Below are 16,409 nucleotides of genomic sequence, written 5' to 3' on the forward strand. Positions count from 1 at the left end.
CTAACCTACTCTTAAATATCTCCAGAGATGGAGATTCCACAACCACCCTAGGCAATTTAGGAACTTTTTCCTAATGTCCAACCTAAACCTCCCTTACTGCAGTTTAAGCCCATTGCTTCTTGTTCTTTCTTCAGAGGCCAGGAAGAACTAGTTTCTCCCCCCTCCTTGTGACACCCTTTTAGATACCTGAAAGCTGATATCATGATATCATGTCCCCTCTCAATCTTCTCTTTTCCAAGCTAAATAAGCCCAATTCTTTCAGTCTTCTTTCATAGGTCAAGTTATCTAGATCTTTAATCATTCTGGTTGCTCTTCTTTGGACCTTCTCCAATTTCTCCACATCTTACTTGAAATGTGATACCCAGAACTGGACACAATACTCCAACTGAGGCCTAATCAGCACAGAGTAGAGCAGAAGAATGACTTCTCGTGTCTTGCTCGCAACACACCTCTTAATGCATCCCAGAATCATGTTTGCTTTTTTTGCAACAGCGTCACACTGTTGACCCATACTTAGCTTGTGATCTACTATATCTCCTAGATCCCTTTCTGCCGTACTCCTTCCTAGACAGTCGCTTCCCATTCTGTATGTGTGAAACTGATTGTTCCTTCCTAAGTGCAGAACTTTGCATTCATCTTTATTAAACTTCATCCTGTTTATCTCAGACCATTTCTCCAATTTCCCCAGATCATTTTGAATTATGACTGGATCCTCCAAAGCAGTTGCAACCCCTCCCAGCTGGGTATCATCTGCAAACTTAATACGCATACTCTTGTCAGCCGACAGTCAGGGCAGTGTGTGTGTGTGTGTGTTTCCGAGAAAAGGTATAACGTCCGTGTCTTTACTGCTAGGACCGGGTCCCATCGCAGAGGGTGGCCAGCAGGCCAACAGATGCCCAGTTATATAGGAAGAGCTTATTACACCTTAGATTTTAGCTGCTAGAACACAGGGGTTCCTTCGCAGCAGGCAGCCTGGGAAAGGCTGAAAAGGTGCCCCAACGGATCTTGTCACCTGGGAGTGACACAAATCCAAACGCCCAAGCTCTCCCTATGTCTGTCCCTTTATGACCGGCTAAAGTTCTTTTAAATTGTGCTTGGTTCTATTACAGCAACTGAAGGAGTCAGGTTAAAGCTTAAACAGGTGGGCTACGTCTACACTGGCCCCTCTTCCGTAAGGGGCATGTAAATTTCAGCAGTCGTCGTAGGGAAATCCGCGGGGGATTTAAATATCCCCCGCGGCATTTAAATAAACATGGCCGCCGCTTTTTTCCGGCTTTTAAAAAAGCCGGAAAAGAGCGTCTAGACTGGCCCCAATCCTCCGGAAAAAGCGCCCTTTTCCGGAGGGTCTTATTCTTACTTCAAAGGGCGCTTTTTCCGGAGGATCGGGGCCAGTCTAGACGCTCTTTTCCGGCTTTTTTAAAAGCCGGAAAAAAGCGGCGGCCATGTTTATTTAAATGCCGCGGGGGATATTTAAATCCCCTGCGGATTTCCCTACGACGACTGCTGAAATTTACATGCCCCTTACGGAAGAGGGGCCAGTGTAGACGTAGCCTTACAGGTTTATTAAGGAAGCTTATAAATCATATGGTTACAATGGCTATTGCTCTCTTTCTTAAATGCTAGCAAATATATATATATATAGGTCTTAAAAATGATTACAGGAAAAAGGTAAAGATAGAAAATAGAAATAATGGTACCAAGTGACAGCTTAATCTTTAAAGAGCTCTAACACTATATATATATATATACTTAAACAAAGGACCACATCCAGGTACAATTTTTACCCCTTTCTGTGCCTCTCGACTCCAGCGTGTCAGGCCAGGGATGGTCTCTCAATTCCTAGGAAAGACGAATACGAGGTGGGCGTCCCCTCTGGAACCTCGGGAGATCAAACACCAAACCCGACCAGCAGATAGATGGTAGATTGACACTCAGAGAAAATGTGCTGCTGGACCCATCTATATACCCCTGAGGGCCCGTATCCTCTTTCTTATCTTAAGATGCCAAATTGTACTGGTCCATTTTGTGGCGCCAGTTCTTACAAGCAAGTTTCAAATTAATTTACACTTGCAAGAGAGATAACTAAATTGTGAGTACTAGACATTTTTTTTACTGGGCGAGAGATTCCTCCCCCTGCGGGCGGCTCTGTGTTCGTATCAATATGGGTTTAGTCAAGGACACTCCTCGGCAGCCTCTTGGTCAGCAATTGGCATGTCTCTGTTTATAGACATTCATGGTCACAGCAGCCTGGGCCTTCTGCTCTGTGTGCCCTGTATGCTCCAGGCAAGCAAAAATGGATGTTACAAGGGGGTTTCCTGTCTGGCTACAACTCTCTATGCCAATATCTAAATAATTGATGAAGCAATCGATGGTGTTGCATTGCAGCTTGTTTGGGTGGCTCTCTCACTGGGGAATTGGGGCATCCTGACCCTTGATGCAGAAAATGTACCCTTCAGTCAGGGTGGGGGTTTAGGCATCAAAATGGGAAAGTCCCTGGAGGGCTGAGACTGTTGGGAAGCCTATGCTTAGGCATAGGTAACTGTCAGGGTGGTGAAACACTGAAATAAGTTGCCTAGGGAGGTTGTGGAATCTTTATCTCTGGAGATATTTAAGAGCAGGTTAGATAAATGTCTATCGGGGATGGTCTAGACAGTTCTGGGTCCTGCCATGAGGGCAGGGGACTGGACTTGATGACTTCGGAGATTCCTTCCAGTCCTAGTATTCTATGAGCCCCGCTTGCCAGCCACGCAGAAGCACAGACTGTGCATATGCAGACTGAACTGCACATGCACTGACCATGCCGCGCGGCCCCGCCAAGCTAAAATCTACTCGCCACGGGCGAGTAGATTGCCTAATTTGTCAAGCCCTAATGATAATGATTCTAGGGCCTGATTCTAATCAGTTGCAACTGCTACCTCACTGATTCAGTAGAGTTACTCCTGACTTACTAGCTAGTGTAAGGATCAGGCCTATGAACTTCAAATCCAGTCAGGGGATTGTTTCATGCGCGTTCACCTGTGAAAAATCCAACGCTCTGTCTGAACAATATATGAAGAGACTGAAAGGTCATGAATCAAACAGCATTTCAGAAGTCGCTCAGAGCTGAATAGGTTTCACAATCAGTGACATGCAAAGCCTGGGTGAATTAAAACAAAACAAAACAAAGAATCTTATTTCTCTCCTTGATGGAGATTAGTGTTTAGACCCTGCTTGCATTCGAGTCCATGCTAAACTCCCTCTGATTTCCTTGAGGCAGAAGCCACCGGCTTCCAGGGGTGACAGTCACAAAAATACCATTATGCACCAGTGATGGAAATGAAAGCAAATGAAATGATTGGAAGGGGTGATATGGGTTGTTATGTGCTGCTCTGCAAGTCAAACTACCTGCAGTAATCAGGGGTTTCATTTGCTATGGGACAAGCGCAAGCAGTTACCCCAAACTTATTTTGCTTCAACCCCCTCACCCACTCCCGAAAAAAAAGCTTTTCATAGGTCTATATTCTCCCCTGCTCAAAATTTTTATGAAATGACACTTTTGGGAGCAAAGAATGGAAAAGTCCATGTCATAAAACAGCCTGCACAACTGAGATCAGGAACAAACGACAGCAAATCTAACAGCTTGACCAAGGGACAGAATAGATTGTGAATAGAGCAGATTCCAATCTAAGCCAGTAGAAACTGCCTTTGGCCTGACTGACACTTTGTGCCATCATTTACACGTGCACAACATGTGACCCTCTGGATCTGCTAGTGCTCTGCATCCACTTCACTCGATGAAGAATCAGGGCAGGTCTCTTGAAAGAAGCGACTGTGGATTTAAAGCCGCAGAACTTTTGCAGGGTCTGATCCAGGAACTCCCATCCGTGTTTAAATCCTGTGAATTATTTAGAGTTATAAATAGGTTAAGGAAGCAGAGCGTCATTAAAAAGGCAGTTGGCACAAATATTGCATTGGGCTGAGTTCTTGCCACACTCTGTAAGAAGTTAAACTGATCCGCACTTGGATGGGCCATTTCCCAGAAAGATTTGCCTAGTTGAGGAAGTTGTACTAAAGCAGAAGGCTTTCTTCTCCATCCGTACTGAATCAGTGCCCCAGAATGGTGGCACAGACTACTGTCTGCTGCTTTTTCTCCATACGCATATGGCCAAATCCCCAACTCCTTGTGGTCCCTTAAAATTGCAGGCACATTCATCCAGAGTTAGAGGCATGGCCCAGACAGGTTCAGCTTGGGATGGCGGGGCACCGCCTTGGTGCCTGGCATAGCTTAGAGCAGCTAATAGGCGGCAGCAGCCAAGATCTGGAAAAGGACCCAATGCTCTAAGATGAACTTTCCTTTTCTCCTATGAAACGTTCTCCTATGCCAGGTGGCTAGTGGCCGGTTGGAATGATGCAGGCTCTGTTGGCTTTGTGCCTGCTGGGAATACCCCTGAGACAGGAGGATTCCTCAGATGCTCCTTTAAGGCCCAGGGCGCTGACGCGAAAACGGCACCTTAGGACTGTGTCCAACACTATTTACTGCTCTGAGTTGTTGCATGTTTTGGCTATGGGTAGCGCCTTGCAGATCCACAGATATGGCTACCAGTGGAGCACACACGTGGCTATCCATGGACCTCGCATATCCATGGACCATTTCTGCAGATAGCAGCGTGGATGCAGATACAAATTTTGTATGTGCACAGGGCGCTGACAATAAAAGCTGGCAAGCAGCTGTGAGGAACCATCCACCGGCCCTAACCCAGCTCTGGTTAGGGTAGGGGACAGCTCAGAGAGACAACCTGGCCTTGGTGAGAAATGGGAAGAGGAGCCAAGGTGGACCCTCCACCAGCCCTGGATGAGGGGGCAAGAAGTCCCCAGTCAGCTCCATGGGTCACCTCCCCATACATACACACACACTCTGGACAGGACAGTGTAGCATTCGGCCAGGGAGCTGCGTCAGACCCTTTGCCTCCCCATGGTAGGGGAGGAAGGGCTGAGAACAGCTCCCTTTCATGTGTCCCCCCCCGTTCTGTGACTCCAAACAGGCTCCCCACCACTACCCATATGGCTCTCCCTGACTGAGCTCTGTGGGGAAAATGTGTGCTGTACACCCCCAGTCTGGCCCTGGGTGTAGCGCCTTGGAAATTCAGATACTGTACCCACATTGTGGTGCCCTGCAAATAATTGTGAATCATGCACCGGATGCAGATCACATTTGTGCATCTGCATAAGGCCCTAGCTGTAGGCTTGGAAACACTGTGGCTATGTCTACACTGCAGCACTATTTCGGGATACTGGAGGTATCCCAAAATAGCTATCCCGCCTCTCAACAGCAAGCCTATTATTTCAAATATGACAGGCTCACTATTCCGACATCCCTGTAAACCTCATTCCACAAGGAGTAAGGGACATTTCAGAATACCAGGTTATTTCAGAAGTTAGCGCTGTGTAGACAGCACCAAGTTATGAAATAAGCTATTTCGAAATTGACTCGAAATAAGCAATGAAATTTGCATAGCTCAAATTGCATAGCTTATTTTGAGGTACGGGTGCAGTGTAGACTCACCTGTGTGTATCCTACCATGTTTCAGAGGTGGATTAAGTGATTTCAGAGGTGAATTATGTTGTGCTTAGAACACTTTGTAGGGAACTTAGTTTCATCAAGTTTAAAGCAAGAAAGGACGATTACGTCGTCTAGTCTGACCTCATGGACATCACAGGCCATTCAGTTTTACTCAAATACCCTTATGCTGAGCCCAATGATTCCAGTTAAGCTGAAGTAGGTTATTCCTCAGGATTCCCCCACAGGCAGGGAACAGGAGACACCAAGATGCACCAATGAACCTGGGATAGCAGGGAATTAGTTGGGCGCATATGCTCATATTCCTAGCAGGCAATCAAGCCCCACATTGCACCAGTAGCACCAACTACCTGACCTTTTTCGCTAGAGCTCCTGCATCAAAACTATATTGTAAACAAAACGGAAAAAAAAACCATAGTGTGCCAGAGGGAAACACACCTATCCATTGCAGACAGAATGTCATAGAAAGGTTACATCAGGAGAGTTCAATTTCAGGCATTCGAGGCTGAATCCACTTAGAAATGACCTTTTATTGAACTCCTGGGTAGGATGCGCCTGCCGTTCTCCTGTGCTTTGCAATACTGATCATGTGGATTTTTCAGTGAGTTTTTTTGTCTGAGCAAAAGAGGCCTTTAAAGAAATAGTGAGCAAACATAATTACGTCACAATGTTCTCTCTTCTTTGATAAAAAACAATCAAAAATGTCTGGGTTTTGTTCAAAATGTTCGGTTTGGTTTCTGATCTTTGAAATCGGAATTTTTTTTACTAAAAATTTGGAGTGAATCTCTCCACCTTTATAGTTTCCAGTAAAGGGATCCAAGCATGTAACAAATGGGTTACATTTACTAACTGGAGTAGCCAGTTCCAGCACAGTATTTGCTTATTCTAGGTGCAAAGCAGATGTACTGTGGTCTTCAAAAATAATTTCAGGCATGTCACCGTACAGAGCGTCATTATTTCTAATAATGTCTTGCAGCTACTCTGTGGTAATGGGCATGATATTGAAACCTCATAAGCAAAATGATATAAGCCGCTGATTCCACACTTATTTATATAGTACAAATGACTTAAATGTTCAGTGGTAACCATCCAAAACATTAATGATGGGAAAAGCTTAAAAGGTTTGGATTTCAGCTCCAGTTGTCATACTTCTCACATGTTAATCTATGCAGGATCTTCTCAGGCTATGTCTAGACTGCCGACAAAAGTCAGAAAAAGATACGCAACTTGAGAATCGCAATTTACGTATCTTTTCCCTCTTTTTTTCCGAGAGGAATACAAGAGTGCCAAAAGAACACGACTGCTTTTTCGGACACTGTTCCGAAAAAGTGGACACATTCCTTGGACATGGCAGAGCTTTTCCAGGATACTGGAGGTATCCCAGAAAAACTCTGCAGTCTAGACATAGTCTGAGTCTGGAAAACTGGGCAACTGAACAGGGAGTTTTGCCAGGACATCTCTTGTGTAATTCACTGAGGAAGGGCTATATACCTCTACTCTACTTCTGAGCCCTATGTCCAGACTTACTTTCACTTTAGAAAGAAGAGATGCAAATATGGCGGTAATTTGCATATCTTCTTCCAATCGCTTTTTTGAAAGAGTTTTTTTCGAAAAAGCAAGCAGTTTAGACGCGGTTCTTCTGGAAAAAACCCCTTTTTTGAATATTTTAAATAGCAATGTGGGGTAAAAATATTTAAATAAATAAATTAAATAAATACATATTTTTTCGAAAGAACCCTCCTCCTCAAAAATTGAGGCTTACAGGTGCTTTTGAAAAAAGGGTTGTTGTTTTTTTCCAAAAGAACCGTATCTAAATGGCTTGCTTTTTTGAAAAAAACTCTTTCAAAAAAGCTATTGGAAGAAGATATGCAAATTACCACCAAATTTGCATCTCTTCTTTCTAAAGTGAAAGTAAGTCTAGAAGTACCTTATGGGGTAAAATAGTAATAGAAATGTAGCCGTGTTAGTCTGGTGTAGCTGAAGCAAAATGCAGGACTATGTAGCACTTTAAAGACTAACAAGATGGTTTATTAGATGATGAGCTTTCATGGGCCAGACTCACTTCCTCAGATCAAATAGTGGAAGAAAATAGTCAAAACCATATATACCAAAGGATACAATTAAAAAAATGAACACATATGTGATTTGTCCTTTTCATATGTGTTCATTTTTTTTAATTGTATCCTTTGGTATATATGGTTGTGACTATTTTCTTCCACTATTTGATCTGAGGAAGTGGCTCTGGCCCACGAAAGCTCATCATCTAATAAACCATCTTGTTAGTCTGTAAAGTGCTACATATTTATGGGGTAAAAATTGACTGCCAGGATAAGTAGCTCTTCCTATACTCCCAGCACCAATCAAGATGCAGGGATAGATTTTGGCTGTGCCTCCCTCACTTCAGTCCCTGCTAGCTTCCCTCTGAACACATCTCTACCCGCCCCCATCACCACCCAGTAGGAGCCTACCTCCTTATTGCGCCTTCCCCAGCCAGTATCCACCCCCCACTTCACCCCTGGATCTTCACACCCATGTTTGGCAAAGCAAAACCCCCACTTCCATGGGGAGTGTTGAGATCCATGCATGGGGGTGGATGCTGTTCTGGCCCACAGATGCCATTATGGACTAGTGACTTGCAAATGCTGGTTTTTGCAATTGAGGCACTAGGCTGGGGCTCCAAAGATGTGCCTTTGATTCTCACGTCCTGGTCTGACCGTGGGCAGTCACTTAGGCCCACATTTTTACAAGGTACTTAGTGACAGCTTTGTTCAGGGTTGCCAGGCCTAGAAACTTAGGGTATGTCTACACTACCCTCCTAGTTTGAACTAGGAGGGTAATGTAGGCATACCGCACTTGCAAATGAAGCCCGGGATTTGAATTTCCCGGGCTTCATTTGCATAAGCGGGGAGCCGCCATTTTTAAAACCCCGCTGGTTCGAACCCCGTGCAGCGCGGCTACACGGGGCACGAACTAGGTAGTTCGAACTAGGAAGCCTAGTTCGAACTACCTAGTTCGTGCCCCGTGTAGCCGCGCTGCACGGGGTTCGAACCAGCGGGGTTTTAAAAATGGCGGCTCCCCGCTTATGCAAATGAAGCCCGGGAAATTCAAATCCAGGGCTTCATTTGCAAGTGCGGTATGCCTACATTACCCCGCTAGTTCGAACTAGCGGGGTAGTATAGACATACCCTTTGATCAGAAGTGGGCAACCTGTAGCCCGTGGACCCTCTGCAGCCTCTTACGGTTCTACGTGAGGCCCACTCAGCCCTACTCTATCCCCTCCCTCACGTCTCTTACATACACAGTTCACACACTTGCCTGCTTCTCTCTTTCCCTTCCAGCATTTCTGGAGTGCTGTGAATCAGTGGATTTGTGCCCTGTGCCCACTGCTCCCTCTCACTTCCAGAGCTTGAACAGCCATGAATCAGCTCATGCACAGTGTTCAAGTGCTGAGAGAAGTGGGGGAAAGTAGAAAGAGGGCACAAATCAGCCAATTCACAGTGCTCCAGAAATGCCGGGAGGGAGAGAGAAGAGCAGGAAAGGGGTGAGCTCGGGGGAGGAGGTAGGGTAGAGGCCGAGTGGGCTTTTGAGGGAAGGAGTGGCATGGGGGCATGGTCTGCAGTGGAGGGGTGGGTCAAACAGCCACTGACAAAATAAGAAATGGCACATATTTAAACCAGAGTATGTGTTTATATGCCAGCAGTTGAGGGCACTGGTGACTAGGGCACTCCTCTGTGAGAGCGGTGTGTTCCCTCTGCTTCTTTATGATACATTTGCCAGCAATTTAATTATCTCCAATAATGGATCACTTTGGGTACGTCTAGACTACAGTCTTTTGTCAACAGAGGCTTTGTCTATAGATACTGTCAACAAAGCCTCTGTCGACAAAGGGCGTCTAGACGACAGCCAGTTCTGTCGACAAAGCAAGCCCCTTTTTCAACAGAGAGTCTAGATGCTCTCTTTTGAAAAAGCACAGTGTGGATGCAATACTGCCTTTTGTCGACAGAACTCTGTCGACAAAAGGCGTTATTCCTCGTAGAATGAGGTTCACCGCCATCGACAAAACTGCCCCAATCTGCTGACTTACTGTCGACAGAACTCTGCGGTAGTGTAGACGCAGGTATATTTTGTTGACAAAAGTCCCCTTTTGTCAACAAAATCCTGTAGTCTAGACACACCCTTTGTGTTGAAAAGGCATGGTAAAAAGGAGAATCGAGTGCCATGTATTAGATCTTATTCTTGGGATCATGGTTCATGCATATGCCCAATTTCAATCCTGCAGCCCACTGTGATGAAGAAGGGACACTCCTGTGGTCCACTCATTGGCCTTTGTTGCCCATTTCTGTATTAGATCCACAGGGGGACTTAGGTGCTATACTGCCTAACTTTAGGAACCCTGCCCTATAGTAAAATCCTCAGCTTCGTATTAGGCATCTAATTCCCCATTTTGTAAAACAGGAATAAAGGGATCCACTATCTTGTCTATATAGATTACGTGCTCTTTTCAGACAAAGACTGCTTCTTACTATTCATATATAAAAATCCTGGAACAGACCCTGATTTCTTTTGGGAATCCTGCTATTTTATTTTATTCTATTCATTATTAGCCGTCATGAAGCCTGTACTCTGTTCGTGTCCAGCTGTAGCATGCAAACACTATTTCTTTGTGTTACATTGATACTTGTTCGTTAAATTCTCAGATGAACATTTCATAGCCTTGTAGTATAGTTTAGTTTTGAGTTCTCACATGTTTCAAAAATGGATGGAAGTTCTTTATTTTCCCCAAGACTCTATATGCCACCTTACAAAATCCTGCAGTATGCATTAGAACAGCATTGCTACAATGTTAGGGGGCCACTGCTACCAAGTACGGTATATATCTCTTCCATTTGCCCTTCCCTGCTTAGATGAAATATAATCTTGTGGAAGGTAAGCCCTGAAGATTTAGAGTCTAAGTAAATTTCAAGCCAGAAATCAAACTTCTGAGCTATCAGTGTGATACAAATAGCTTGAAAACCCAGGGACACAAGTTTTAGAAACACTGACTAAAGTAAAGTTTTCTAATCTTTGGAGAATCAGTGAAACATGTGACAGAAGAACATTCTTCACAACTTGGAAATTGCTTCCATCAGGTTCAACCCAAAGGATTCATATGGAAAGGTTGTTTTCAGCACATGGATAGATTTGTTAGGAACTATACCAATCCCCTGCCATGTTTTTCTTCTTAATCCTGCCCAGGCTAGTCTATGACAAGGATACCTTTGGGAAAAACAGGCTTCTATTTTTTATGATTCAGAGTTTTCTGCCTTTCAAGTGGGCATGACTGAAAAGCATATCTGATTGCAGAAGGGTTATGGAACTGACTGCAAGCCTATTGCTTTCTATTATAAAACATAAAATAAAGGAAAAACAGAGGTGAACCTGCAGGATTTAATAATGTTCTAGACCTCCACTCTCAGAGTTTGACACACAATTTCCATTAAGTAAGACACGGAGTTGTGTTCCTAATTCATCCTATGCCACCTTTCTGAAGATTCACTTAGAATATTTAAATAATGATGAGTGGGGAGCTTCAGCTGAATATATAATTTAAGCTTTGGGTTTTGGCAACTGAAGTTTTGGCACAGTTTGCAGATGTGACATGTGGCCAAACAAAGGTGCCCTAGGATTGACAGTAGAGATCAACGTAGCATCTCTTTTGGTTGTTGTTCAACCTGTTTCTGCACTTTATACTTTGCTTCTAGCCTCCCCTTTCCTGTGTCCCTGAGAAAATTAATAAAACATTAATCCCTTACCTCTAACACAGAGGGGTATTCCAATAGAAATTTCAGGGAAACGTAAGCTAAGTTTTATGACATTCTTGAAATATCTTTTAATTCCTCCTTTATCTTCTTGCCAAAACATTGTCTGCCAAAATTCCAGTGCCTTTTCACAACACATTAACAAAATGATGCATCTGAAATCAGAGTATTTCTACAAGCACAGCAATTGAAAAATGCAGTCTGGATAAACACTAGAAGGGCACATTTCTTCTGATTCAGTGATTCCTGTTAGCACAGCACCAATAACCTTTCCAAAAGTTAAAGCATTCTCACCTGGCTTGCACCTTACTATTAGAGTTGTCAACACTCCATTCAGACCTACACAGACCAGAGGCTCAGAAGCAATATCACTGACTGTTAACTGTGGAGAAATAAATAGCGTAACACTGTCTAAACAGAAATCACTTGCTACTCCTAGCTGGTTAGTGGACTAGAACCCTCAAAAACTGATTAACTAACACACAATTGTGTTTGAGAGCATAAGCCGGTACCATTTACCCACCATAGGACATGTTGGTTTAAGAAGGAAGACTGCTGTAATCTAAACTATGTTCATGCCTTTTGTTAGTGGTTTTTACACAAGAATATGTGACCTTCCAAATCACCTCTAAATTTAGCCATGGGTGTTCACTACGTATCTGACTATTGTATTTTCTGTGCACAGAGATCAAGCATACACATGCATTTCGAATGAGTTGTCTTTTAGCTCAAGGAAAACAGAAGAACCACACAGTTCCAAATCCCAAAAGAGAGCTCCGTGTGTATGTGTGTACCTCCTCTGTAGCATGCTGTTTCTAAACTCAGCGGAAAATGGCTGCCCCTGATTACAACACACTCCTGCAAATGTGAAGGCATAGCAATACACAAACACAGAACTGCAACAGTGAGTTAACTGCACGTGAAGAACTTAGTGGTGGTTTGTGTATCCAAAAGGAGCAGAAACAAATATTCTCGATATAAGGAGCATTATACAATGTGATTAATGAGGAAATAGAAAGCAGAGTGCCATCACCATATTATTGGCTTCAAATCCCATGACACAACCCCTCCAATCAATTTCATGTCAGTACTGAACGGAAGGGATTCTGCATCTGAGGGATCTTCAGAAGGAGAAAAGATGTCACTCTCTGAGTCCTGCCAGAGAGAGATGATTAGGCCTGTTATGTGGCTGCACCATCTGCTCCATCAAAATCACATGAGCTAGCAACACTTTGTGATTTTGTATTCACCATCAATATCCGTAACCAATCACATAAGCCACATGCATTCCTCCCTGGCAAGCACATCCCTTATACAGGTGTAAGTAGGGCTCCAACAGCAGGTACTACGATGTGGAATCTCCCTGTGTGAGGATTAGGGCCGAGAGGTACAGCAGAACTATGCTGCAGCTGGGATCTGTAGAAAAAATTCTGGCTCCCTCAATTATGGGGGCTCTAGGGAGTGTGTGCCAAAATATCAGAGGGGTAGCCCTGTTAGTCTGAATCTGCAAAAGCGGCGAGGAGTCCTGTGGCACCTTATAGACTAACTGAAGTGTTGGCGCATAAGCTTCGTCAGATGCATGTGCCAAAATGGCATCACTGCCACCCTTAGAGAGGGTGCAGCATTCAGCCCCCCCCCCCCATGCAAATGGGGTCTATGGACTACTCTTACTTGTCTTGTCTCTTCTTCCTTACAGAAGAACTATAGGGCATAAGACCTACATTCCTCAGAGAACTGGTCCAGACTGAGGGCCCGAGACAGGGACATTCCTGGTCCTTCCATTCCCTTTCCTTACACATGAAGCCAGCAACAAGCTAACATGCCATCGAGGACCAGCGCTGCCTTTCTCACACACTCTCTGTTGCCCGCATCTGTCTCTTTCATTACCAAGGGGATGTGCTTGAAAAAGAGAACTCCTCCTCTCCCCGATAGTTAGAGTTCATTGGGTTTTAGGCTACCTCAGCTCATCTCTGAGTTTTATAAACTTCACACATCATGTCAATGCTCTTTGCTGCCGACACAGCTAGTAAGGGGTGCCTCAATTGCCATGCGGGTTTTGCACTGTGAAGAAACAGTTAAAAAGACTGTGGCTTCCACTACTGTATTGGAAATCTTTTCTTATCCCCTCCCCTCGCCCCCCTTTTATTCCCTCTTTTTTCAGAGCTCTTCTATTAACATGTCACCCAAGCAAAGCAATAATATCTGGCTGCTTTTCAACAAGTAATGAGACCATGCTGCCCTTAAAAAAACATTCTTTGCTGATGGCATCTTCTGTTTTACTTACCCAGAAGAGTGCTGATTCTGGTGACATACCACTAAACACCAATCATAAAACTAATACCTAGGAGGGAAAAGAACATGTCCAGGAAAAGATTCAGTTGAATCAATACGCAAAGTCAACCTGACCTCTGAAATAGAGGTACTTGGGAATCTTGTTGAATAAAATGAGTCACATTTGGACTGTGTACTAACCACAGTGTGAAAATCATATATATATATATATATATATATATATATATATATATATATATATACAGCAACAACAGGTGTGGCTCCTTCAATGCATGTGTCTTTCAAATGTCCCTGCTGCAGCATAAGCCAGCTTCACTAACACATTAGATTGTGACTTTATGTGAAGTTATTGGATTCTAATGTGAACATACAAAACATTGCTGCAACCACTGTTATATGTTGGCACCAAATCTTGGACAAAGTGGGCCAAGTGAGATGTCTATAGAAAACTTCTGATATGTGGATTCTGTTTCTACTGTGCATATGCATGTATCATTTTTTATTAGAAGACTGAGTATTAGATATGTACCTGTATTTCAAATGTTTGCCTCTAGGGGTATGTCTAGACTATATCCCTCTGTAGGATGGATGAGGGATTAAGTCGCCAGAGGGATGTAAAGTAGACATACCGACATTGCAAATGAAGCGGGGATTTAAATCTCCCGCGCTTCTTTGAATAAAAATGGCTGCCGCGTTTTGCTGAGTCAGCAGTTTGTTGGCAAAAAGCGGCTGTCAACACACGGATTGGGCGACAAAGAAAGCCTTTGTCGACTGATCCTGTAAACCTCATTTTACAAGGCATAAGGGATCAGCCGACAAAGGCTTTCTTTGTCGCCCCATCCCCATCTTGACAGCCGCTTTTTGCCGACAAACTGCTGACTCAGCAAAAAGTGGAAATAGGAGAGTTAAAAAGAGAGATCAGATCCATTGAAACATTAGATCCATCCCCTTCTGAAGTCAGGATCCTGTATTAGGAGGGCAGACAGGATGTGCTGCTGTGGAATTGTTCCTAAATGTGACATTGTGTTTATTGAGGACTGTGATTGGCAGTGTTCTGTGACTGGGGGCTGGTGTGTGGCAGGGAGATAGTTATATATAAAAACCATCTCAAACAACACATCAATCTTCCAGGTTAAAAGACCCCACAACCCTAATACAAAAGATAAATGATAAGTGGCAGTGCAGCTTCTTCACCCTGGAGTCCCTCTCTGATTTGATGAAAGCCATACGACAGACCCATGTATGCATCCAAACAGTGGAGTTTCAAAGGAACCCAGGAGCGCTGAAAGTCTGTGATAAAAGGGAAGAACATCAAAGAAGATGTCTTCCACCAATCCTTCCTTTATTATTCTTATTTCTATATGTATAAGGACTTCAGACCATCCGCCCAATCGTGCAACAAATACACATCTGTTTAATTGATTGACTGCATATAAATGGGCTTCAAGGGACCTATTTGTATACGTCAGAGCCTCATCCATCTTTACTGCCCCCTGCAGTATTGGGCCCTTGTTTTCATCACAGACAATCATCTGTGATTTTGTTGCTAACCGATTAACATTACATTTACTTGCATCATGCTTGGGGGATTTGAATATTTATCATCTTTGTAATTGTCTGGGTCTTTCCTTGAACAAAAAGGATTGATTCTAAGCAAACTAAAACAAACTCATCACTCTTAAGGGTGCCAGAAACCTCTGAATTGCTGAGCCCAATGAGTAACAGATTCAAGGCCAATGGGATTATTCAGCTACTTGAAGTTAGAAACATAAGAAGGACCATACTCAGTGTAACAACATGCTCTGTCCCCATCCTTTGATGCCCCCAAATCCTCTCTGACTGTGTCAATAGGTGGCAACTTCATGAGAATGTATTTATTCCCATCATCAACATAGCCTTGTACAGCAATGCATTTACAATGTTTGAGATGCTTTCCTGCAAGGCCAGATAGGAACAGAGAGCCTCCTCTCTTTAAATCTCCAGGTATCCTGACCTCAGCTAGCTCAGGTCCCCTCACTTCCTTCCTCTCTCTCCTTTTATACCCTTAGCTGATGGGTTATTTGTTCATCAACCCTCCCAGCCTCATCATCTAATTAACTGCTTACCCCCAATCAGCCTTCTCTGGGTGAATGGATTAGTATCAGAGTGATCAGAGTACTGCTCCATATATTAGCTCCAGGCACTTTATTATACTGGCCAGGTCAGTGGTCCATCCAGTCACTATACTGTCTTCTGCAAGTGACCAATGCCAAGTGCTTTGGAAGGAATGAACAGAATGATCCACCTCTGGTGGTCCACCGCAAGTCAATCATCAAGTTAGGCTGGTGCTTAAGTACCTTTCTGAATTGGAGCGCAAGGGCCCAATCCTTATTTATATGAGTTAACCTATTGACTTTTTAAAAGAAAAACAATGAAGAATCCTGTGGCACCTTAAAGACTACGGGCATGTCTACACTTGTTCCCTAGTTTGAGTTAGGGATGCAAATGTAGCCGACCAAAATTGCTAATGAAGCAAGGATTTAAATATCCCGCGTTTCATTAGCATAATCTCGCCTGCGCATTATTCTGCTCAACAGCTGATTCAAACTAGGAAGTGCACTCCAGGACGCGTTAGTTCAACTCAAACCCCTTGGTTCGAGCTAACATTACTCCTCATTTTTTGAGGAGTAACATTAGCTTGAACCAAGGAGTTTGATTCGAACTAATGCATCTGGGAGTGTGCTTCCTGATTTGAATCAGCTGTTGAGCAGAATAATGCGTGA

This window comes from Pelodiscus sinensis, chromosome 4 (assembly GCF_052426305.1).
Source record: "Pelodiscus sinensis isolate ZL-2025 chromosome 4, ASM5242630v1, whole genome shotgun sequence".
Classification (NCBI taxonomy): domain Eukaryota; kingdom Metazoa; phylum Chordata; order Testudines; family Trionychidae; genus Pelodiscus; species Pelodiscus sinensis.